Source organism: Ictidomys tridecemlineatus, chromosome 8 (assembly GCF_052094955.1).
Source record: "Ictidomys tridecemlineatus isolate mIctTri1 chromosome 8, mIctTri1.hap1, whole genome shotgun sequence".
In the NCBI taxonomy this organism is placed as follows: Eukaryota; Metazoa; Chordata; class Mammalia; order Rodentia; family Sciuridae; genus Ictidomys; species Ictidomys tridecemlineatus.
In genome coordinates, this window is record NC_135484.1 from 139,911,732 (window position 1) to 139,937,983 (window position 26,252).

General features: G+C 42.8%; 1 protein-coding gene and 1 long non-coding RNA gene across 3 annotated transcripts in view; one reads left to right on the forward strand and one right to left on the reverse strand.

The window, feature by feature from the left end:
- The first annotated feature begins 5,086 nt into the window (after positions 1–5,086).
- Rreb1 (ras responsive element binding protein 1) overlaps positions 5,087–26,252 on the forward strand; it is a 180,368-nt gene continuing 159,202 nt past the window's right edge. The window contains exon 1 of one of the 2 annotated variants that reach the window (XM_078020506.1): positions 5,087–5,274. The gene's annotated coding sequence lies outside the window, so the exon portion shown is untranslated. The remainder of the gene's footprint in view (positions 5,275–26,252) is intronic. The other variant, XM_005327489.5, reaches the window with a different exon arrangement.
- LOC144366346 (uncharacterized) lies at positions 6,522–13,503 on the reverse strand. Its single transcript, XR_013425409.1, has 3 exons — positions 13,003–13,503; positions 11,539–11,657; positions 6,522–6,940 (listed from the first exon to the last, which is right to left on the reverse strand). It is a non-coding gene; the product is annotated as an uncharacterized LOC144366346 (long non-coding RNA).

Here is a 26,252-nt window from a genome sequence, read left to right on the forward strand (position 1 = left end):
CTTAAATACCTATCACTCAAGTGTCAGCGTGCAGCATCAGATTTCATTTATGTTCATTTCATTTGTATTCATTTCCTTGGTTGGTACCAAGAAAACTGTATTCTTTTAATACCAGACACCACAGCATTCCAGTCAGTGCAAATATTTATTATATAGGTCTAAGACATGAAAACTTTTTTAAAACTAGCATAATAGCCAGGCGCAGTGGCACACACCTATAATCCTGGTGAATTAGGTGGCTCAGACAGGAGGATCCCAAGTTCAAAGTCAGTTCCAGCAACTTAGTGAGGCCCTTAAGCAACTGAGCAAGAATCTATCTCTAAATAAAATACAAAAAAAGGGCTGGGAATGTGGCTCAGTGATTGAGTGCCCCTGGGCTCAATCCCTAGTGCCAAAAAACAAATTAAAATAGCATAATAGCCAGGCATGGTGGCCCATCCTGTATTCCTGGGGAATTAGGTGGCTGAGGCAGGAAGATCACAAATTCAAAGCCAGTCCCAGCAATTCAGCGAGGCCCTAAGCAACTGAGCAAGACCCTGCCTCTAAATAAAATATAAAATGAGCTGGGGATGTAGCTCATTGGTTCAGCTTCCCCTAGGTTCATAAATACAGAAACAAAAATAAAAAATAACATAATCACAAATCCACTAATTCTTAAACCAGCAACAGTAATTTTCTAACATTGTCTAATAGGCAGTCAGTATTCAAATCTCTCCAAACGCCCCTCCCCTTTTAAAAATCAAATACATCTTATGCTTTTAGGGACAGTGGCTGTTTTTAAGAAATTCATATAGTTGATATTCCCCCTGCAGTTCCTCTTAGAAATATTGCTTTAAATAAGTGTTGATTCATGGGGTATTTCTTCACAAATTCAACCATCACTCTGGCTTTTACTGAGATGGAATGAAGGGTCTATATAACAGTAGACACTCTATTAAGGCTTCCCCCTCACCCCCGAGAAAAAGCCTAAACCAAATTCCATTATTGTATAATTGTACAGTATAATTTTGAGCAATTCATTTTCTTCTGTGCCTCAGTGTCCAGGCCTGTAGAATGAATAGGTTAGCCCACATAATCTCTAAATTTCTTTCTGGCTGTTAAGATTCAACGTGTTTGGTTTTGTTTAGTTTCTTTCAAATACAGATGGCCCTCTGTATTCCAGTATTTCCGAATCAGCAAATTCAATCAACTTTGGATGGAAAGTACCTGGGGAAAAAAATGGTATTTGTACTGACCACGAATTGATCTTCCTTTCTTTTCTTGTCTGTATTCCCTAAACAATGCAGTATGGCAACTATTTACATAGTGTTTACATTGTATTAGGTATGATAAATCATACAGAGATGATTTAGAGTACATAGATAGGATTATGTAGGTACTATGCAAATTTTGTATAAGGGAATTGAACAACTGTGGGTATTGGTCTTCAGCCGGGTTCCTGGAACTAATCCTCATCAGATAAGAAGGGACAGTTTACTACATCTACATGGTCTTATTTGCAAAGATGAGAGCATGTCTAGTGTAGAAGACAGAAAGGTATTTGGTTTTGTTTGTTTATTCATTTGTGGAGTTTTGGGGTGGGGTAGTACAGGGGATTGACTCCAGGGGCTTTACTACCAAACTACACCCCCAGCGCTTTTTATTTTTTGAACTGCTAAGTTGCTGAGGGCCTTGCTGAGTAGCTGAGGCTGGCTTCAAACCTGAAATCCTCCTGCCTCAGCCTCCCGAGTTGCTGGGATTACAGTGTTGTGCTACCACCCCAGGCAACAGCAGGGTATTTGAAATCAAATAAATCCTAACTCTAGTGCCCTTGGTTAATCATTAACCTTTCTGAGCTTCAATGTTGCACTGTATAACAATTGTCTATCATACATTTCATCTCTTCTACCAAACATAAGCTTCTAGAGAGGTTTTCTCACATTCTTCTTTTTATCGTCAAAACCCTTTGTTAACATCTGGTGCCTGGTCAAACTCAATAGATTTGCTACATAATGAATGGGTGTCATGCAACCTGAGGGTAATAGTGGCTGCTCTATTTGCCTTACAGGATCACTGTATGATGAAATGAGTTAATATATGTAAGTACACATTTTACATTTCATAATAAAATCATAAAATGTTATTCTTTGTATTTGAAACATTCCAAGTAGATTTTTTACTTACTTATAAAACCCAGCCTTGTTTCCAAGCCTTGCATAAAGAATGTGAGATAGGTATTTTTTTTTTCTTTCCTATGCCCTTTAGTATCTCTTTGGAAAATCATCCATCTCCCTCTGTTTCTCTTTTTAACTCAAGTACCCTTCTGTGCACTCACTATCATTTTTAAGTTTTTCTCTAGCAGTCTTTTGGTAGAATTTTCACAAGTATGGATGGTCCCTGACTTAACAATGATTTGACTTATGATTTTTCAGCTCTATAATGTTGGATAAAAGCAATACACATTCAGTAGAAACTGCACTTTGAATCTGGATCTTTTCCCAGGGTAGCAATATGTAGTACAATTTTGTCTGGTGATGCTGGGCAGCAGCAGGGAGTCAAAGTCACAGCTCGGGTCAGCCAGGTGACCACCAGGGGACACAACCCTTACTCTACCAAGCACTGCGTCCCCAGAATTTTTGGGATATGGTGTTTAGTTTTCAGAATCATCATGTCTACAAAATGCCTGTCACTGAGTATATACAAGATATTCAATACTTTATTATAAAATGGGCTTCGTAGTAATGATTCTACCCAACTCTAGGCTAATATAAATGTTCTATGCATGTTTAAGGTAAACTAGGTTAGGGTTAGGGTAGATTAAATATAGTGAAAGGCATTTTTGAAAGCTGGGGGTGGAACTGAGTGGCAGAGTGCTTGCCTAGCATGCAATGGACATTGGGTTCCATCACCAGCATTGAAAAGGAAAAAATTTCAATTTGACATGATATTTTCAACTATATGATGGGTTTATTGGAAGCTAAACTCCTGTAAATTGAGGAGCTTCAGTAATCAGTAGCTTAGTGCCGATCTCATTCAAATAAAGCATTTTACTAACTTCTACAAATCAAAATAATGTCAGAGGCAGTATAACCTTGATTATATGAGATACATGAACTTTCTGATTTAGTGTTTACGGGAACCATCTCCCTAAAGATGATCCTGATTCAGTTTCTGCTACAGTTCTACCTTCGAATATTTCCTTAAATGGTTCCTTTCTTTCTTCTTGGTAATGACATTGAATTTATGGTTTAATAATTCCTAATTACACCATTTTGAACCATGAACATTTCCCTTGAGTCTTGCACAACCCCTGGAGCAGCAGTTCCTGAAAGGAATACTAGCCCTAAGCAATAATCCTCACCAAAAAATGGTGACACTTTTTACATTTAGAAAAGTGCATATTATAAACTCTACTTGGTGATTCACTCCTTAGCACACTGAAGACCGAAAGACCTTGCTATAAATCTGTTGCATTTATTGTACAACAAATAAACTTGATTTAACTTGTTTAACTCAGCGTTTCTCAAGCTTCCTTATTTTATGTACCACTGAGAAAGAAAACCATTGCCAAGGAGACTGACTCAATGCTAAGGTGCCATTAAACAAAAGTCCTCAGAGATGTTAAAATGCAAAACTATGTGCATCTGGGAATGGGTATGTGAGGGTCTCATCATATAGCACCTATGGGCATCCTGAGGATCCAGTTCTTTGGAACAACACTGGAAAACTATGTTGTGGCCTATAGCTTTCACAATTATTTCAAGGGAAACGAGCAGGAAGTTATTAAGAAGAATAAAACATCTTTTTAATTTAAAAAAAAATACTGGTCAGTTGTTCACAGTGTGAAATAAATGGGCCTTGTCCAGTTAAAAAGTAATTTCTAGGCACACATCAGAATGTAACTGTCCACCTGTCCTCAATGAGCTTGCAAATCTCTTTAAATTAAGATGGCATGTAATTAAATCATTCAGCTGGTTGACAGGCTTCTCCACGCAGGTAGTTTACTTTCACTTGAAATGACCCCTTTGCTTCTGAAGATCCCCACACCCTGAAGTGACTCAACTTCGTAACAGCACCATTAAAACCTCCAGCTTTACAGGCAATAAGCTTGGGCGTAAAGCATCAGTAACTCGATAGTGAGTCAGATGAAGAATGTGAATGCTGGGGAGGAGGGTTGGAGGCTAAGTTTGCTTTCAGGGCATGGGTGCGGCTGATAGCTTCGGCTCTACCGGCTCCTTTGCATGAGTGCACGGGCCTGACCCAAAACTCCCCTTTACACCCTTCTTCCTCCTTGCCAATCGGACTCCTCCGGACCTGGGGCAGGCGCACCCCTAAGGGTCTGACTTCAGGGACGTCGGGTACTATCCCAGGCTAGCCCAAGTACCCCATCTTCCGCTGTACGCCAGGTTTAGACCCCACTGATGCTCTGACTCCATCCTCCTGGTCGCGCCCCTGGGGTTTTCCAGACTCTCGGGGCTGGCAGGACAATCCGGGACCTCGTGCTGTCCTTCGAGCCTCGGAACAGACATCCGATGACCCCGGGGTCACCTTCGCACCACTCTCTTCCCTCCACCTCACCCAGCCCTCTCTGCCACCACCAGACCCGTCCACACCGCCGCCTTCTTCCCGGTTCCCGCCAGCCTCTCCAGAAGGCGCGGAGGGCGGCGGGGCTGCGGGGAGGCTCGCGAAGAACCACTTGTGGGAGCTGGGCCGCGCTTCGCCAGGGCGCTGCATCCGCCGCCGAGATGCTGGCAGCCTGGGGATGGCCTCACGCGGCCCTCTCCTTATTTATCCACCCAGCACAGTTTCCATGGCTCCGCCGCCATCCTCCCGCCCCCTTCCTCGCGCAGAGCCCAGCAGCAGTCGCCCGGCCCGCGGGTGGGGGACCGCGGGGGGCGTGCGCGGCGCGGGGCCCGCGCGTCCTTTCCAAGGCCAGGGGGCGCGTGGGGGTGCCTCCTGGCCACAACTCTGGCCCCCACCCCGCGGCTGTGGCATTTCCACAGCCCCTTCACAGACCCCCTGCACCCGAGATCTGTCCTCCCCGGCGCCGCGCAGCCCCGGACCCGGCTGGGTGGCGCGGGGGAGGGGCGCGCGGCGCAGGCAAAGTTGCTGAGTTGCTCTGCACGCTCCGAAGTTGCAGCTGCGACGGCAGCTTCCCGCCCCCTTCCTGGACTCGGCCGCTCGGAACGCACACCCACCCGTCACCACCCGCTACCTGCCCGCGCCCCTGCCGCCCCGGCCCGGACTGGCAGCATCCCCGCCCCACCCCCGCGAGGAGCCCAGGTTTCCAGCAGAGTAGGACTGGGGGCGGGCGGCGGGCGCACCCCACCTCCCAGCTCCGCCTCGGGGGGAGGGATTGATGGCGGGAGGGGGGTAGTCGGATCCCCTCCACCCCGTCGCCGCTCAGCCGAGTCGCTTTTGCACTTTGCAAAGCTGAGCGGCTGTAAAGGCGTCGCTCGCCGGCCCCGGCGCCCCGCGGAGGAAAGCGGAGTTTGCAGAACCGGAACCGTTCAGGGTTCCCCATTCCCTCCCGCAGGGGATTTTTCCGGGGTGGGGGCGACGGCGGGAGGGGCTGGATTGGGGGCTGAGGTCGCCAACAGGTGCTCGCGAGCTCATGTGACCCGGGAGGGACAGCGCGCAGGGGAAGTCGGGGGGTGGTGGGGGTGGGGACGGGATCCCTCCCACAGGGTCCCCCGCAACGCCAGAAACCGGGCGCACCCCGCTTGTGGCGGCCGAGGGAGTGCTCGCGGTGGCTCCTCCGAGCGCCGGCGCCCTCGCGGCCTGCAGCGGAGGAGGAAAAGGAGGGGGAGGGAGGGGATGCGAAAGTGGGTCAGGAATGTAACTGGACGCTGCACCCCCCCCCCATGCACACCCCACCCCCGTGGCCGACCCGGGTGGCCGGCTCCAGCCTTGGAAAGGAGTCATTTGCTGTTGTGGTTCCCCAGCTTTATCGGTACAGGGTTACCAGGGGATCCCGAGGGATGTGTTTCCCTCTGACCCTTTGGGAAGAAAAACTTAGTTGCCTCAGTAACCGGGTTTGGTTTGGATGCAATGATGCAGTGAATGTTCTAGGTGAGCCTGGCCGGTGGAGGAGACTCCAGTTGCACTAGGGGGTGGATTAATTTTTCTTATTACCGAATCTAGATGAGAATGGAACGCTGGGGAGGAGGTGGCCTTTTGCTGTGTTTTGTGTTTTGTACCGCCTCACAGGACATCAATCAAACGTTTCTGCATTAGAGTTTGAGTCTTCCAAATGCAGACCCGGTCTGCGATAAATTTACCAAAGTTCTTCATAGTCGCTGACTTAGTTGATAGAAAAGTTTGAAGTTGATACCCTAGAGTTGGAAGCAACAGGGGACAGTGAAGTTTTTTATTTGGGGAAAGGCCTGAGAAACAAACATGAAAAGGCCTTTATTAAAAGGAGAAGAAGAAAGGGAGGGGGGGGACAACCAAAACCCAGCCTTTGAGGAGGCAGCCACAGTAGCAGTGGCCGCTCACACCCCAGGCACATGATGATGAGGGGAAGTATTTAAAAGTGATGGGCTTTGGGTTTGAATGCTGCTGAGACAGAGAAACAAGAAAAAAAAATTTTTTTTCTTTTTTGTAAGATGAGGCTGCAAAGGAAAAGCCTAGCATGACTTGAGTTTGTAACCCAAACTCTTCTTGGGCACCCTTCCTGGGTTTTGTCCCATTTTTCTTTCCACCTGGTTTTGCCTAGTGGACCTTAGTCACAAGGTGTAGGGCAGGTCTGCTGAAGCAAGACCCAAAGAGCAGTGAAGCTGCAAAGAAATGTGCAGCTGCTGGAGTTTTTATTCAGAGGGAAAAGGGGTGTGTTATCCTGGAGAGTTTCAGCCTGGTGAGGTGGCACAGATCAGTAATTCCAGTGACTTGGGAGGCTGAGACAGGAGGATGGTAAGTTCGGCAACTTATGGAGGCCTTAAGCAACTCAATGGAACGAACCCTGTCTCAAAATAAAAGATTTTTTAAAAGGTTTAGGGATGTAGCTTCTGGATTCAGTTTCTAGTACTAAAAAGGAGAAAGAGAGAGAGAGAGAGAGAGAGCACTCACTGAAAAGCTGCTGACTTAGGAATTAATGTAAATTCCTATTTCAAAGGCATTTTACAGAAAGAAACCTACATTGATAGAGATGCATTTTACTTTTAAAACGAGAATACACTCCTAGGGGATAAAAACTGAAAAAAGAAATATTTTTGTAAATTAAATTATATTCTAAATATATGAAAGGTTATTTTGTTGTGAAAACTTTCATGGAGATCTAATCTACAAAAAGAAAAAAATATGAGGGGTGTTGGTGCTGGGATCAAATCAGGGCCTTATATGTACTAAGCACACACTCTATTCCTGAGCTAACACCCCGCCCCCAGCCCAAATTATTATTATTTTTTGCAACTAGGTGACTTTTATTGAGTTGTATCACTAATAGAATGGGAGTAATAATAGTTATTATTAGAATAGGTAGCCTCCTTTTGGATCCTAGATGAAACTTTTTAAATTCAATTCAACTAGGAAAAGTCAGAAATTTCACTTAGGGTGTTTGCAACAGTAGTTGGAGGATGAGAGATTTCATACGTTGAAGACATTTTCTGAATGAAAATGAGAGTCACCCAAAAGTTTTCTGGGAACTCGATAAAAGTTAACATACCCTCTTCTGAGAAGCATGATTTCCTTTTCTATGAGATAATTAGCCTTTAAAATCTCGGTTTGAACTAGAGCTGTTGTTAGATAAATGAATTGAGAATTTAAGTAAAATAAAGTTGCATACTTCCTTAGTCCTCCCATCATTTCTCCAGATTTTATCTCTGAATTTGTGAAAAAAAATATATATATATATATGATTAAGAAAGCAAATTAAGACTGGGCATGGTGGTTCATACCTATAATCCCAGCGACTCAGAAGGCTGAGGCAGGAGGATTGCAAGTTCAAGACCAGCCTCAGCCACATAGCGAAGCCCTAAGCAACTTAGTGAGACCCTGTCTCTACATAAAATAAATAAATAAATAAAAGAGCTGAGGATGTAGCTCAATGGTAAAGCATTGGGTTTAATCCCCGCCCCTCCAAAACAGAAAAGAAAGAAAGCAAGTTAAGGAATGAACATCTGTTAAGAAATGGTTAACAACAGGGTTCTTGATATTATATTCTTATATATTTAAAACACGATGTATACATTTTGGGACACTTTTTAAGAAATCCCCTATGTATAACAGGCTTTCTTGAACCATTTACTCGTTGATACCTCCAAAATATTTCTGAGTGAGCGTATGTTTGAAACATCTGAGCCACCCACACTGTACAGAGCTCTGTCAAGCACTGAAGGAATTTCAGAGAGGCCTATGCATGTTCCTAAGAGTTGAGTCTAGTAAGATCTAGTTGGAGGTGACGGTTAAATTACAAATATATAGTAAGAAGTTCAATTATTGAGGAGTTAAATTAAAACACCAATAAAAAATACGTACATATGTGCATCGGAGGGATGGTGTAGTCATACACCAAAGTCAGAATGAGTTGAGAAATAGAGGAATGGGAGACTTTTGAAAACTTTGTTCATCTTGCTTCTATTTATCCTCTAAACTGTTGACAATGAACTTGTATTGATTCTGTAGAAGAATAAAAGATATTGCCTGCCAACCAGTATATGAATCATTGTCCATAAGGGGGGACAGAAAAAAAGGAACCATAGTAACTTCCAGAAGAGACAGAGAACACAGTGGGCTGAGCTGAGGGCCTCAATGGAATGCCAAGAACCCAGTTGTGAACCCAGCTTGGTCAAAGGTGGAGAATACAGAGGGTACCAGGAAAGGGAGAGGAGAAAAGGCACGCCCTTGCTTAGGAAGGACTTGGGTATCACAGGGCGCTGGCCATATTCTGGGAGGGTGGCTGCCAGGTGCCAGCCATCAGGAAGTGCTTCAGAGAGAGGTTGTAGGACTTGAACTTAGTCCTTAGAGCATGCACGTGGTTTTTATAGTTGGAGAGGAAAAGGCCTTTTCAGTGTTACAAGCCTGGTGAGATAAGCCAAGAAGCAGGAAGTGGTGGGGCACACTTAGCAAATTTGAGTAGATTTCATTTTGCTAGAAAAAAGATGGATCAAGTTTGAAATTTGCCATTTGAATGAGAGATTAGGGCCAGGCCAATTAGCAACCATGAATGCCAACCTTCGTATTAGGATTTTTATCTGCAGGTAATGGGGACTTATGAAAGGATTTTGAGTGAGAGAAATAAGACAGAGCTCATTTTATTGCACTTTTTATTGTGCTTCATAGATATTGCTGGCTTGCTTTTAAGTTTTTTTGAAAATTGAAGGTTTGTGGCAACCATAGTCAAGTAAGTCTAGCCAATAGCTCAGATGATTGTTAGTATTTTTTAGCTGTAAAATATTTCTAGCTAAGGTATGCCTCTTCAGACATGATGCACACAACTACAGCATCATATCAACATAACTTTGCATGCATTGAGAACCCAAATGTTTGTGTGGCTTACTTTATCATTATGGTCTGGAATCAAACCCACAGTATCTCTGAATCATGCTGAGATGATGCCTGTGCAAAGTCAAAGTTGGATTTGGGGAAGGTTAATCTTGTGGATTGGCTTGGATTGGGAGTTTAAGGCCAGTGAGTTTTGCAGAGATTCAAGGGGGCCTGAGTAAATGTAGTATCAGTGGGAATTGGTTGGAAAGCAGAGTTTTGTGCATTTTTGTGAAAGAAAAATCAACAATAGTTTATAGCATTTGGATGTGGAGGGCAGTGGACTTGAGCAATCCAAGGTCACTGAGAAGAATTTACATCTAGGCTCCTTGAAAAGTAGGATTATCCACGGAAACAGAAACAGGAAGCCAGGGTACAAGGTCAATTGAAAGACTGAATTGAGAAACCAAAGGTCAAGGTCATGATAGGAGCTGAGTTTGAGTGATTAAGGGAGGATGGATGGGTCAGGTGATTGGTAGACCAGGTATAAATGAGTGCCTAAATTTTAACCTGTTGACAAGGGACCAGTTTTAGGGAGCATTCCACAATGCTTCTAAATATAATTTTGAAAATTCTCCTTCCTCTAGTTAGTCATTCCTGGACCTCATATTCTGACTCAGCACTGTTCTAACCAAAGAGCTTAAACCTGGTGGTTCCCATATCTGGCTCATCAGATAAAGGGCCTCGCCCCACACCAGAATCTCCTGGGCTAGCAATCAGTATTTTTGTATTTTTAATAAGCTCTATAGTCCTCTCTTGTGTGGTCCAGCCTGGAACCTCACCTCCTCCTAGGTGACCTGTGTCCTTCAAAGGGAGAGCAAGACAGTTCTAACTTTCCATGTGTTTCTTGCAACCTGTCCTTTGCTTTTGTGTCTGATGGACAGTCATTGATAGGCCCTGCTGGAAGTTGTTTGTATCCAGATGAGCTGCTTTCCAAATTTAGCACTGGTCTGGAAGAGTGGATGGATGGGCAGAGTCGTCTGCCCTGCTAGGTTGCAAGGAGGTGGAGTTTTGAGAGCTCTGTGTGGTGGGGGAGTGACTCAAACTGTGTACATGGAATCATCCTGGGGTGATGCAATCACCTGGGCTCCGGGCAGACCACTTCCTGTACCTTTGGGTACTCAGACCTGGGGTATGGTATTTGGCAGTGTTCTCAGGAGCGGACTGTCTGGCTGATCCTCTGCAAGGAAGCTCAGTAGTCCCAAGCCAGGCAAGGCAAGCTGCGGTCTGCAAGCCTACAAGGTCTTCCAGTGTAAAGATACGAGGATGGTTGGAAATTTGTGGTTGGATTTCTAAAAGGGGATGCCTGTGGATGCCTTCCAAGGCATAGCTGGCTGTCTCTCTCTTTCTTGTCAGAAGAGAAATGTCTGTCCTGTTGAGCAGAAGCTGTGTACTTTGTCACAGCCGAGTTTCATTTAGCCTGATGCTAATTATCTGGCTACCAACGATGATTGGTTTTTCCTTTTCTTTTTGTTTTTAAGTAAGGAAGAGAGGAATTCCCATGTCTGTATTATTACATGCCTGGTGAATGGGCAGCTAAAAGTTCATACTAAAAGTTGATGCTGAAGATGTCAGGGGCAGAATCCTTACCGCCCCCACCCACCCCACACCATCACCCTTCTGCTCCTCTCTGCCACTAAACACTCAGAATTTAAACTATCCATTAAGTTTAACTGTCTAAGCCAAGGGTGGGTTGTTTTACTACTGAGCTTTTCCCCTCCACCAGAGAACAGTGGAAGGTGACAGAATCTAAGCCTCTTTCTTAAATTGTAATAAAATATACATAACATAAAATTTACCTTTTTTTTTTTTTTTTTTTTTTGGTGCTGGGAATTGAACCCAGGGCCTTGCACATGAGAGGTATGCACAACTGAGCATACATACCCTCTGGCCTGCCTCAACAGTTTTAAACGTACAGTTCAGTTGTGCTAAATGTATTCACATGGTTGTGCAATAGAATCAGTGTTTTTTAAAATCCACTAAGAATGTAAAGGAGTGTTCTAAAAATGTCAGAAAATGAAACCCAGGTTACATTAAAAATAAATAAATAAATGAATGAAAGAGAATGGTATTAAGTACCTGGCACTTAAATACTAGCAGCAGCATGTATATTCTCTTCTGAGAGAAGGTAGCTAGATGGGTTTCTTGGAGGATGGGCTTCTCTGAGGACATCCTTTCATGGGGCTTAATTGTGGAGTCTGTCAGTAGAGAGAAAAAAAGGTGATTTGAGAGTACTTTAAGAAGCCAGAAATCGTGCTAGCATCTTAGAGTTTCAAGTTTTGTTGAAGCAGCTGGGTGCAGTGGCACTCACCTGCAATCCCAGCAGCTCAGGAGGCCGGGGCAGAAGGATCGCAAGGCCCTCAGCAACTTTGCAAGACCCTGTCTCAACATAAAAATTAAAAAGGGCTGGGGATGTAGCTCCATGGTAAAGTGCCCCTGGGTTCAATCCGCAAGACCAAAAAATGAAAAAAAAATATATATATTCTTGAAGCTGTGAGTACACGAGAGAGGGTACACAGTCAAATGGGAATTTTCAGAATTTAAATTACTGAGTTTCTTGGCTTTTCTGTACTCCCTGAAAGTATTCTCTTGACACACACGGAGGAGGAGGTAATATTTGCTACTATTATTATATTATCCTCCTTCACCTGGTGAAATACAGCTTATTATTATTTATGATACCGTGGGTATCAACTACTGAAAATATTGGAAAGAAGCAAGGACCTCGTGATTCATTATCATATAAATTACCATATTGTTAAATGAAGCCATATTTTTAATTTCAGTGCACAGGATCAAACCCAGGGCCTCGTGCATTGAAACAAATTTTAACTCCAACAAGTCTAACTGAAGAATCACACACACAAAAAAAAAACACTGTAAACGTGATTGGTGTTCACCGAAGTTCTTATTCAACCCAGGTGTATTAGCAGTACCAGGGCTCTTTTTTTTTCACATTATAAAATTTATTTTCACAACCACTTACTGTTTGCACACAGTCATTCATAACACCCACAGAACAGGTTTGAAGGCTGTGAGTCCAACAGGATGTCGACTTTGCTTCCAAAGAAGTTGTGGGTTCCCATTTTACCAAGGGAGAATAGCTCTCACGGCTTTGGAAATTCATAGCTTATTTAACCACCCCTCCACCTAATCAGCGCCACTGGATTGGTGAACACTTCGAGAATCTAACTCAGAGTTGATCTTACTCAAAACACTGCTTTGGTAAACTTTTTGCTTATCGGTCTTGAAAAGATGTGTGAAAACCAGTTTGGCAACTTTTTTAATGTAGCATGCTACAAGGCCTTGGGAAGAGAGCTTGGAAGCCATATCAGAGCTGGAACGAAAAATGGAACGTTTTTTAAACAAGAACATTCATGATGCACGTGTCTGCGTTGGGAGAACCCATCTTTTAAAAGCCAAGATTCCGTGATAGGACTTAATCACCAATGGAAGCTTCTCTAATGGTAGATCCTATCTGACATGGGCAACTTAGAGTCTCCCAAGAAGTTGGGAGACGGTGGATTCAGTGGGAACACTGACCTGTTCATAATCCTGTCTGTTCCCGGCGGAGTTTACTAGAATCTGTGCAGAAGCAGACTTTACATACATTTCCAAGAACTTTGTCCTGCAATCGCACAGGCGTACGGTATTTCAGAGGAGAAGGCTCTCGTAAAGGGTCAATTCTGGGAGTAGCAGTTATTTTTAATAGGATATGGCCAGTCTATTGATTTGAAGGGTACGGACCAACTGTTTTATACTTCAGTTCTAGAATGTTTGTCTTTCCCAATGCAGGACAGTCATGAGTTTCAACACTCATTGCCAAAGGAAAGGTACAATCAATTCATACGGCCACAACGTCACGGATCTCTGAAAAAAGACAAATTGGGACAGTCCTGAGGGTCTCGCGTGTCTTGATTTTTAACTTTTATTTTAAAGCTGAGATCTTTTTTCATTTGACTGGAAAAGTACTTCAACTTTTGAAATCCAATGTCAGCCTTCCACATGAGACTTATTTGTACAAGGAAACTCCATGATTTAAAAAAAAAAAAAAAAAAAGAAAAAGAAAAAGAAAGAAAAGAAAGCTTAGGAGATTTGGGGACTTCACGGTAGTACAGAAATACATTGTTCTGTGGCTGCGCCTCTTTGCTTTGTCATTCCCGTGTTGGACAGGACTTTGTGACTCCTGAAATGTCAGCTTAGCTCTCCGACTCTTGTGTGTTTTACTTTTGATTACCTTGGTCCCCAGCCAGCCCCACTCTTGACACTTTCAGCCCGGGCACTATAGGCGTTTCTTGATGGTGAGCTGTTAATCTTTTTATTATTTCCTGTCATTTCCCCCCCATGATTGATGCTCTTGAGGCTGGGAGTGGTGGGGATGGGGGGAGGGGGAGGGTGTTGAAAATGACTCTTGAAAACAGTTTGGAAAAGGATGACCTGAGGTTGGACTTGGGTCTTACCTGAGACCATGCGAAAGATTGGAAAGGCACAAGGGTGTGTTTTGTAAGGTTCCACGTGGGCCATTGCAGTGGGGGGACCGGCACTCGCTGGCTGGCTGGCTTTCCTGGTGTTTTGACTTGACTTGGATGATTCCGGTCTCCAGGTCTGTCCTGTGAGGGATGCTAAGACCTTCCAGATGGTCTCTCTTTATTTCTATGGAAAGACGACAGCAAAAAGGCCTCTTTCCATTAGTAATAAAAATAAAATCCTTTTTGAGTTTTGGCATCAGCAAAATCCAGACTAATTTTCCCAATGGTCTGTCTCCCCCACGGCCCTTTTGTTAATTCTTTGTCATTAGAAACTGCCCTTCATACCCTGTCCCTGTAGCATGCAGTGTGACCCACTGGGGTGTTGTTAGAAGGAGATGCTACAATATCAATTTGCATTTTTTTTTTTTTTGCCTTTTCCTTTAGTATTGTCCTAAAAAAAAAAAAAAAGTTTTTTTTTCCTGGTGGTAAAATATATGTAACATGGGGGGGGGCGGTAAATGAATCTAGATAGGGCAAAGGGGAAAAGGGGAGGGAGGGGAAGGGAGGGGGCACAGGGCCAGGAAAGATGGCTGGATGCGAAGGTCATCATTACCCTAAGTACAGGTATGAAGACACAAAGGATGTGATTGTACTCTGTGTACAACCAGAGATAGGAAAAAATGTGCTCTTTAGGTGTAATATGAATTGTAATGCCTTCTGCTGTCATGTATTACAAATTAAAATTTAAAAAAAATTAAAAAGGCAGTTAGAGACTGATAGTCACAAGAAAAAAGAAAAGAATATTCAATGCATATAAATATGTGCGAGTGATCAGTGAAATACTTTAAGCATATTAATGTATTATACTAATCTGTGAAAAGTAGAACTGAAATACAAGCTCAAGGAGTCATGATGTACTCTTATTTTTGTTTTTTTTTCTATTGAAACTATTTATTATTAAAAATTTAAAAGTAAAAAATACATAGATATGTAACATAAAATTTATTGTTGAAATTGTTTTAAGTGTATAATTCAGTGGCATTAATTACATTAACATTGTTGTGCAACTATTAGCACTCTATTTTCAACACCCGAAACAAATTTTTCATCACCCCAAAATAGACCATTAAGAATTACCCCCCACACACATACATACAAAAAAAGAATTAACTACCCATCTGGGTGTGGTGGCACACACCTGTAATCCCAACAACTAAGGAGGCTGAGACAAGAGGATTAGAAGTTTGAGGTCAGCCTCAACAATTTAGCAAGACTCTGTCTTAAAATAAAAAAAAATTAAAATGTCTGAGAATATAGCTCAGTGGTTGAGTACCCCTGGATTCAATCTCCAGCAAACACACACACACACACACACAAAAAAAAAAAAAATTCTCCACTAAGAATTAACTCCTTAGGGATGGGGTTGTGGTTTACCGGAGCACTCAACTGACATGTGTGAGGCACTGGGTTCGATCCTCAGCACCAAATAGAAATAAATAAATAAAACTACTGTGTCCATCCACAACTAAAAAAAGAAAGAAAGAATTAACTCCTTTTCCCTTTTGCCCCTGGTAACTTTTAATTTACTTTCTATTTCTTATACTTATTCTAGATATTTCATACAAGTAGGACCATACAGTATTAGACTTTAGAATCTGGTTTATTTTTATTTAGCATATTGCTTTCAAGATTCATCTAGGCTGCAACATGGATCAGGACTTCATTCCTTTTTATAGCTGAATAATATTCACTGTCTGTATATATCACACTTTGTTTATCCATTCATCTGTTGATGGATATGCTTCTACACTTTGTTTTGAAAATGCTGCTGTCAATATGGGGACCCAGTTTTTAATTCTTTGGGGCATGGCATATACTTAGCAGAATTTGGGGGCCATGTAGTAAATTTGTTTAACTTTTTGAGGAACCACTGTTTTCCACAGTGGCTTTACCATTTTACATTCCACAGCAATGTATGAGTTTTCCAATTTAAAAAAAAAAAATTCTAGCCTACCTATTGAACATAAGTGGCATCTCACTGTGGTTTTGGTTTTCGTTTCCCTGGTGACTGATGAGGTTGAGCATCTTTTCATGTTCTTATTGGCCATAGGTGAATCTTGGAGACATGCCCATTTTGCATAATCCATTTTTTGCATCTTTTATACTGTATAATAGTAGCATGTAATTTATGAATAAAAACACGAATATACTGGGACCTCTGCAAATTGATTTTTTACAAATAGGAGCATTTTTTTTTTTTCAAGTTCAGGAAACCACTATTTTGGACCATAAGAATGATCTGTTTTACCTTAGAGCCTAAAGTCAGCAGGAAACTATTGATAATTATTATTTGGTGGGGGATACTAGTGATTGAACACAGGGGTTAACCACTGAGCCACATGCCCAGCGCTTTTTGTGTTTTATTTTGAGACTGGGTCTTGTTAAGTTGCTTAAGGCCTCACTAAGTTGCTGAGACTGGCTTTGAACTTGTGATCCTCCTGTCTCAGCCTTTCAAGCCACTGAGATTATAAATGTGTACTGACTGCCACACTGGACTTTGCTAAAAATTCTTTTTTTCCCTTTATTTTGGACTTTTTGAAATTTATTTATTTATTTATTCTAATTAGGTATATATGACAGCAGAATGCATTTTGATTCATTGTACACAACTGCACCACAACTTTTCGTTTCTCTGGTTGTACATGATGTGGCGTCACCCTGTATGTGCAGTCATGCATGTACCTAGGGTAATGATGTCTGTCTCATTCCACCATCTTTCCTGCCCCCATAAACCCTCCTTCCCATTTGCCCAATCACGCACGGTTCCTCCATTTTCCCATGCCCCCCCCCCATTATGGATCAGCATCCACTTCTCAGAGAGGACATTCGGCCTTTGGTTTTGGGGGTTTGGCTTACTTCACTTAGCATGATATTCTCCAACTCCATCCATTCACCTGCAAATGCCATAATTTTGTTCTTTTTTATTGCTGAGTAACATTCCATTGTGCATATATGCCACGGTTTCTTTATCCATTCATCTACTGGAGGGCATCTAGGTTGCTTCCACATTTAGCTATTGTGAATTGTGGCTAAAAATTCTTAAACTTTATCAGGAGGACCTTATTTGGTCAAACACTAGGTCTTTACTGGAGCCTCCACGGGAAATGAACTCCAGGACCCCAAGGCTGCCCTTTCTTATATGGCCTTTGGGTGCTTAAGAAATCAAATCCTCTTGGATGGGTTTCAGGTTAGACGTCGTAAGCTCAGGCCCATTGGTTACCAGTGGCATTTCGGGGTTTGCTAACGTATCTTATTAAGAGAGAGAAATGGTTTTTATGCCATGTCACATGTGAGAACCAGAAGTCACAGATTGGATCTAAGGAGAGAGGTTTGGCTCTAAAAATTATTATTTTTAATTATAATTATCATGATGTCATTTACAAAAACTCACTGACTATATAAAGAAATTAGCTTGGAGTGTGTCTGTGTGTGGAATTGGTCTATTTCACGACCCAGTAAGAGCGATTTAGACCTGGGGGGCTGTTTTTTTTAGCAGCTTAGCTTTCCCATCCTTGCTCTCTTCTCTGGGGGTCAACTTCGTGAAGTTGCCTAAAATGCCAGCGTCGATCAAGGGCGTGACATCATCCTCCTGGTACATCCTGGTGTGTTTCTTGGAAAGCATCCACACGGGCAGGCCTTTTCCAAATAAAACATTTGTTTCAGTAAACAAGTGTTTTATCCAGCAGCCCAAGTGGGGAATTTTAAAACCAGTGTTTGTTTTGCCAGCAAACATTTTGTTTCAATCCCCGCAGCTAAACAAGTGGGTAAGATTTAAGTGGCCTCCTACTAAAAACAAAGGCGGAACCGTTTTCAGAAAACTCGAGCTGAGCAGAAATCCATTTGCTGTCAGAGAGTCAAGTTAGACAACTGGGGAACTTACAGTACTTTATAGTCCTGTACTTAGTTGCTGTCATAGTGGAAAGCCTCAGATTTGGGTGAGAGCCCTTCATTCTTTTTTAAATCAAAAGATGAAGAAATGAAAATTTATTAAATTCAAAGTATTTTTAGGGCTGCGGGTGTAGCTCAGTGGTAGAGCCCTTGCCTGGGTTCCTTCCCCAACACAGGGAAAATAAAAGTTTTGTTATATTTGTTACATTGCTAAATTTAAATTGCACAGTTCATGTTTAAAATTCAACTAAAACATCAGCTATTTGCTCTATTTGTTTTGCTGTGAATTTCTTCCCTCTCTTCCAATTTTTTTTTTTTTTTGGTACTGGGGATTAAACTCAGGGGCACTCCACCACTGAGCCACATTCCCAACCCAATTTGTATTTTATTTAGAGACAGGGTCTCACTGAGTTGCTTAGCGCCTCTCGGTTGTTGAGGCTGACTTTGAACTAGCTATCCTCCTGTCTCAGCCTCCTGAGCTGCTGGAATTACAGGCGTGTGTCACCACGCCCGGCTCTTTCTGTTTTTTTGTATGGCTCTTGGTCCAGGGTGCCACTCAACATCCGTGTAAATGATCAGCCTGTATCTTTTAACTTTTGTAAAGATGATCATAAAATCAGATTTGGGGGACACATTGTTAAGGGTCTTTTGAATTGAATGTCTTTCGGGGACATTCCTCTGAAATAGATCTGTAAATTTTTCCATCTGAAGGTTTGACAATGGGACGCTTTTGTGTTTTAAAAGTGGGTCTTTTTCCCCTTGAGAAGAGGCTGTTGAGGGTAATCAGAAACTAGGAACAGTGGAGTGTGTGAAATAGATTCAGAGGGTGGGGCACGGTGGAGCACTCCTGTAATCTCAGCAGCTCAAGAGGCTGAGACAGGAGGATCTCGAGTTCAAAGCCAGCCTCAGCAACAATGAGGCACTAAGCAACTCAGTGAGACCCTGTCTCTAAATAAAATACAAAATAGGGCTGTGGGTGTGGCTCAGTGGCTGAGTGCCCCTGAGTTCAATCCTCCTTATCCCCCCACCAAAAAAAAAAAAAAAAAAAAAAAAAAACAACAACAACGAACCGATACAAAGGGTTTAAAGAATCATTGATAGGTGGGCACTGGTGTAACCTCCACCTAGGTTCAGAACATTGCCTGAGAGTCTTCTCTGCTGCAAAACATCTTTCACAACTCTACTTGTCCCCCTAAGAGGTCACATTTAGTATTGCAAGCATTCAACTTCATATAAATTAGAACCCTGTACAGTCAGCCTTCTGCATCCATGGGTTCTGCATCTGGCGATGCACCCCGTGGAGATTGAAAACATCTCAGGAAAAAAATTACATCTGTATTGTGTATGTATAGACTTTTCCCCTTGTATACCATTCCCTAAGCAAAACAGTATAACGGCTATTTACCTGACATTTACATCATTATTAGGTATTATAAGCCATCTAGAGATGATTTAAAGTACACGGGAGGATGTGCATAGGTTCTATGCAAAGATGAGGTCATGTTATGCAAGGGACTTGAGCATCTCTGGACTTCAGCTTCCAAGGAAAAGACCTCAAACCAATCCCCAGAGGATAGTGAAGGACAAGTGTACATTAACTTTGGCTTGTTTTCATCTTTCTTTCTTTTCTTCTTTCCTTCTTTCTCCCCTCCCTCCATTCCTTCCTTCCTTCCTTCCCAGGGATTGAACTCAGGGGCACTTAATCACTGAGTCATATCCCCAGATGGTTTTATTTTTTATTATTTATGTATTTATTTGGTTCCAGGGATTGAACTCAGGGGCACTCGACCACGGAGCCGCATCCCCAGCCCCCATTTTGTATTTTATTTAGAGTCAGGGTCTCCATGAGTTGCTCAGTGCCTTGCCTTTGCAGAGTCTGGCTTCGAACTTTCGATCCTCCTGCCTCAGCCTCTGCAGCTGCTGGGACTTCAGGCCTGTGCCATGGCACCTGGCACTTGTTTAGTTCTGGCGATGACATGATGGCAAGACTAAGCCGGGCTGGTGTGGCTGGGATTCGTTCACTCTGGTGGCTTGGTATTCCTCGGTTCTAGTCCAGTGCCATTACCCAGGTTATTGTTGATGGATATTTGAACTATTTCCAGCTTTGGGCTCTTACGAACGTCAAGAGCATTCTTCTCTCTCTCTCCCAGTACAGTGGTGCAGGTTTTTCTAAGGTGAATTTTTGGGTCAGAGGGTATTTGTATTTTCCATCTTATGCCGTAATTCCAAACGATTGGCCAAAGTGATCACTTCAGATTCTATACTAGCAGTGAAAGAGAGATTTTTTTAAAAGTTCTTTTCCAGCTTTATTGAGGTCTACTGGATAGCTGCTATTGTGCATATTTGAAGTGTCAACATGATGATGTGACGCGTACACATGGTGAAATGACTACATACTCAAGTTAATTCACACATCTGTCACCTCGCATAGTTGTCTTTGTTAAAATCCGCCCCGATGAGGATTATTTTATCACTCAACGTCTTCACCAAGTCTTAATCCTGTTAGTCTTTTTAATTCATGCCAATATGGTAAGTATGAAATGGCAGTCTTCTTGTGATTTTAATTTGCTTTTCCCTGATTCCTAACAGGGCTGACTGGCCATTGGGATAACATTTTTAAGTGTTTATTCGAGCTTGCCCTTTTTCTATGGATTGTCTTTTTCCTACTCATTTGAACAGCGATTTGTAGAACTTTATCTGTTACTATGACTCTTTTATCGAGTGTATGTGTTGCAAATATCTGCTCCCACTTTGGAACTTGTCTTTTTACTGTTTCAATGGTGCCTTCAGGGAAGCACAATTTCTTAACTTTAATATTGGTGAACTGATCTTTTTCCTTATGGGAAATAGTTTTTGTATTTTAAGAAATTCTTTCCTGTCCCTTAAGATATTCATAAAGTTATTCTCCTGTATTCATTAGAGGGGTTTTTTTTTTTTTGCCCTTTCACATTTTATTTCGTTTTACTCTTTTGGAACTAATGTTTTGTGCATGTTGGGTTTTGTGCATGGGGTGCCGTGTGTGGATGCACACACGCAGTCTGGAATTGCACCTGTCACCCGCGTGCCCTGCCTCTCCCTGGGTTCTCCTCTGTCTTCCACTACAGCTCTATCAGCCCTGATCCAGCTCTGCACTGTCTTGACTATTGCAGCTTCCCAGTGAGTCACGCCACCCAGGAGGGCACGTTCTTCCACCCCCCTCTTCCTCAAGGATGTCTTGATGCTCTTGGGGTGTGCCCTTGGCGTCTCTTTTGGTGGTTGTTGTTGTTTTCCCTGATAATGGGGGTGTTCTACCACTGAGCTACATCCTCAGCCCTTTTGATTTTTTATGGTGGGACAGGGTCTCACTAAGTTGCCCAGTCTCCCCTCAAAACCCTGATCCCCCTGCGGCAGCCTCCAGAGGGCCTGGGATTTCAGGCCTGTACCCTGGTGCCGGGCTATATGTAAATTTAAGAAACTGTCCCATTTCCCTAATAGAAGCCGTGAAGGTTTTTATGAGGACTGCACTGAATCCGAGTCAGCTGGGGAGAAGGGGCATATTTACAAGAGAGTTGGCCTCATGGGAAGGAACCACTGCACCGTCATTGAAAGGATGGGACCAGACTTCCCCAGTGCAGATCCGGGTTCTGCTCTTCGTTGGCCACAGGACCCTGAAGAACTTTGGTTTTGGGCCCTACTGAGTCTTAAACACAAGGCCTTGTCCATGTTGGGCAAGTTCTCTACCACGGAGCTACATCCCCAGTCCTTTTTTAATTTTATTTTGAAATAGGGTCTCAGGCTGACCTGAACTTGTAATCCTCCTGCATCAACTTTGTGAACACCTGGGATGACAGCTGGCATCACCAATGGGACCCTGGGAACCCAGGACCTTGAGACTCTGGAGAATACATTCAACCTCATTGTGTCTGAGTTTCCTCACTTACAATAGGGAGCACGGCACGGGGATGGAGCTCAGAGGTCAAGGATGTGTAAAAAAAAATAGAGAGATCATAATATAGTATGACCTACCTTACGGAATAATTGAGAGAACTGAATGATTAATGGATTGAATTATTTTTTAAAATTTACTTATGTTTTAGTTGTAGTTGGACACAATACCTCTGTTTTATTCATTTTTATGTGGTGCTGAGGATCGAACCCAGGGCTTCACACATGCTAGGCAAGCGCTCTACCACTGAGCCACAACCCCAGCCCCATTGATTGAATTATTCTAATGTGTTTAAAATACATTAGTATGTCTTCTTCAATGTCCCCCCAAAATTTTATAACTATCCTTATAAAACTATACCTATAATAGATGTATAATATATATTCCTATGTATCCTATCATACACAAAGTATTATATGTATACATATACACACACACACACACACATATATACACACACACACATAAATTTTATTTTAGTTTATATACTCTTGATTGAACTCAAGAACACTTTATCTGGAGTTATACACCCTACCCTTTTTAATCTTCATTTAGACACAGGGTCTTACTGACTTGCTGAACCTGGCCTCAAACTTGTAATCCTCCTGCTTCAGCCTCCTAGTTACAGGGATTATAGGAGTGCACCACCATGCCCAACTGTGGGGTCTATTGTTCTACATATGTAGTATATATTACATATGTATGTGTATAATATATATATTCCTATGTATATAACATAGGCATACATATTTTGATTATACCAAATTTTTGATAAGTTGTAACTGGTATTTTTATGTATACAATACCGTTGTATTTATTTAATCTATTTTATGAGCTGATTATGATCCCTTTGGTTATTACTTGTGTCACATGAGATACTGCTTGGAACAGGTGACACATATGGAGAGGTCCCTCTAGAGATGACTCATCCTAATTCTGCCCTGTTCTAACGGGATTGGCCATTTTATCCACTTTGCCTGGTTTTGCACAGTGTAGCCTGGGGATTGATTGCTGTGGCGGAAACCCATCTGAGGATTTTGGCAGCCTGCTTCACTTTCTCCTGTGCACCAGGCGGCTTTCAGTCGGCTCTTTCTCATTTATGAGATCCTGAGATTGCAATATCGAGACCCTTTTTAGGTCCTTGGTGCTCCTGGGCATCTCTAAAGTTGGTACACAGGTGGCATGGGCTTTAAGAGGTAGAGTCACAGCTCATACACTGACTTGCATCCAGCACCAGTAAACTTCCCATCAATGAAAACAAATGTTCCTTTTGATTTTTCACTCCATCATGCATGTCTCAATGGAGTTATGATTTTTTTATTTTAATTTTTTTTTGTACTGGGGATTGTTCAATCCAGGGTCATCTATCAGTGAGCCACCTTCCCAGTTCTTTTTAAATATTTACTTTGAGACAAAGTCTCACTAAGTGTCAGAGGCTGGCCTCAAACTTACGATCCTCCTGCCTCAGCCTCCTGAGAAGGTGGGATTCCAGGTGTGCACCACCTCAGCTGGCGAGTTCTAATTTTTAAAAGAGAAAAATAAACCTGCCCATGCAAACACTTGTACTCCAAAGTTTATAGCAGTGTTATTCATAAAACCACCCCCAAATAACCATTTAACTGATGAATGGGTGGATAAAATATTGTATACCTGTGCCCTGGAATGTCATTTGGCAATGAGAAGGACAGATGCTACATCGTGGAGGGACCTGGGAAATATCATCGTGCTAAGTGAGATAAGCCCATCAGAAAACACCACCTATTTATAACTCTGTTCATGAACTGAAGCATCATAAACGGAAGAGTTCATAGGAAAAAAAAAAGTAGTTGGGGGGGTGAGGAGGAAGAAAGGAAAGGAAAATATATCTGGGTTGTCCCTGCCCTGGGTCTTCCTCTGGTTTCAGTTCAGTGCTCAGCTCCGTCACGTGGCTCCTATCAAAGCTGCATGGTTTTGCTCTGTGCTGCAGGAGGCAGAGACTCAAACTGAAACCCATGAGAAAACCAATGTGTTCTTAATGGTTTTTACCCAAACCATAAATCCCTCTCTTGGAGGGAGAGGGGAATCACCCAAAATTTGGCCCAGTTCCCGTGTTCCAGGGCAGTACGTGTGTGTGTGTGTGTGTGTGTGTGTGTGTGTGTTTTCCCCTCAATATTTGCCAGTTCAATGACCACCTCTGTCCCACTCGTTCAAGGCATTCACTTCAAATGCAGATTCCTGGGCCCGACCTAGGACACGGAACAAGACAGAGTGGGAGGAGAAGGCAGAGATCCACATCTTTTAAAAGGTCCCCTGGTGACCCTGCCTACCAGACGGGACCCGTTAGTGATGAGGAAGGAATTATGGGTTGTGTTTTCGTTGACCACTACCTGTCACTTAGGGAACCATTTCACCAGCTGACTCTAAGGGCCAGGTGTCAGCTGGGCACCTCACATTGAAAGGTCGGCTGCTCGTATAAATCCCTTTTCACAGAAAAGAAAACTGAGGCGCAGGGAGGTTCAATAACTTGCCCGGGGTCCAACACTTGATGCAGAATTGTCGTGTTCTTTGTGGGTCTTCAAAATAACTTGCTCATCTTTGTTAATGATAAAATAAACTGGTCTTTGGCCAAAAGGGGCCCAAAGATCTACCTGGGTTTTGTTGTTTGGTTTTTTTTTTTTTATTTTGGTTTGGTTTTTTATAATGCCGGGATTTGAACCCAGGGACTTCTACAGTTCTACCACTGAGCTACACCGCTAGCCTTCTGAAAGATCTCCTTGGGTCATGGTGGTGGCTTGGTGTCGTGCCAGATGCTTTACAGATTATTCCTTGCTTTGAGAGGCCCTTGCTGAGCATTGAACATCCCCACTGCTTGGGGTAAGGATCCCACAAAGAACAGGCATGCAGAAGAAGCTCTAGAATGCCAGATGTTCTAGAAAGTTCTTTGCAGATGCCCTATGCCTTCAGGAGAGAACTGAGCACAGGAGTGCTCTTGGGCTCTACCGTTACCTTGCACCAGCCCCTGTGTGCTCTATATCTATATCTAAACTAAGACCTGCCTGTCTCTAGAACCTGACTGTCATCCACTGCCTTTTCTGCTTTTGACTCTAAGCTCAAATGGACTTTATTTTCTAGATGAGAATCGCCATCCATCTGATAGTGACCCGGGTGGCCCAGTCACCAGATCACTCAGGTTTACAGAGATCATGTCTGCGGTTCATAATGTCAGTCATCGTTGGCTTGGCCTCCCGTTCATCATGGCCATGTTTATGGTCTGTAACCAGATTGACAGGTGTCTGTCTGTGGTCAGTGGTGGTGGGGGGGCAGAACGGTTTGTTCCAGGATCATGGTAACTCTACCCATAAATACACTTATGCAAAGGTGGGATGACCTCTGTGCCTTTATTTTCACAAGGGGATATTCCGTGTTTTGTGCTGTGTCACATGCAAGTGGAGATTCGGTGTAATCATTCTTGAGTCCTGCAGAATTGTGGAGTGTTAGGTGGTGAAGCAACCTTAAAGAACTTACTTTCTCCATTCTACTGGAAACAGAAGGAAAATCCTACCTATTAAGTGACTGATTCAAGGTACCAGCTCGTCAGGGGCAGGCCTAGAGCCCCGTGCTAACACCCCGCACAGTACCTTCCTTTCCCCCTTTAAATCCCGTCTTATGGGGGCACATTGTTAACCCACACTGAATTGTGCTGTGAAGAAGCCGTAGGAAATTTCACCTCAAAATGATTCCTACGGTGGGGCTTTCTTTTTAGAGAGGTAGGCTTACCTGCCTAATTATATATTATTTAGGCTAATAATAAAATTTATATTTCTAAAACACAATGACAGATGGTGATAGAGAATCTCCTACAATATTATCAGGCCTGCTAAAGAGTTTAATATTCAGCAAAATGGAAACCTCACTCATTTTTGCTTTTGCTTAGAGCCTGGCTGAATTGCTGAGGCTGGCCTCAAACTTGTTGAACCTCCTGCCTCAGACTCCCAAGCCACTGGGATTACAGATGTGTGCCACTGTACCCAGCTGGAAACTCCACTTATGAGTGGGCCAGTTGCTTTTATATGTTTTTATGGGAGAAAAGGAATATCTAACAAAAAGGATGAGGTACATCCTGTTGTTATCATGATCATTATTTTATTATTATTTTTTTTTTAGTTGTTGGCAGACTTTTGTTTTATTTATTTATTTATATGCAGTGCTGAGAATCAAACCCAGGGCCTCACACATGCCAAGCAAGCACTCTACCACTGAGCCACAACCCCAACATGATTATTATTTTTAAACCTGGTCTTATCAAGGCCTCAGATGCAGGAGCATGACTCGTGCCATACATATCTCTGACCCAGTGTCTTGGAGAATGGGCATACTCATGGGGACCTAATAAAGAATTCACTCATTAAATGACTATTTTTTCCCCCACTAAGAATAATCCTATCAGTGTCGAAAGTTAAGGCAGCAGCATT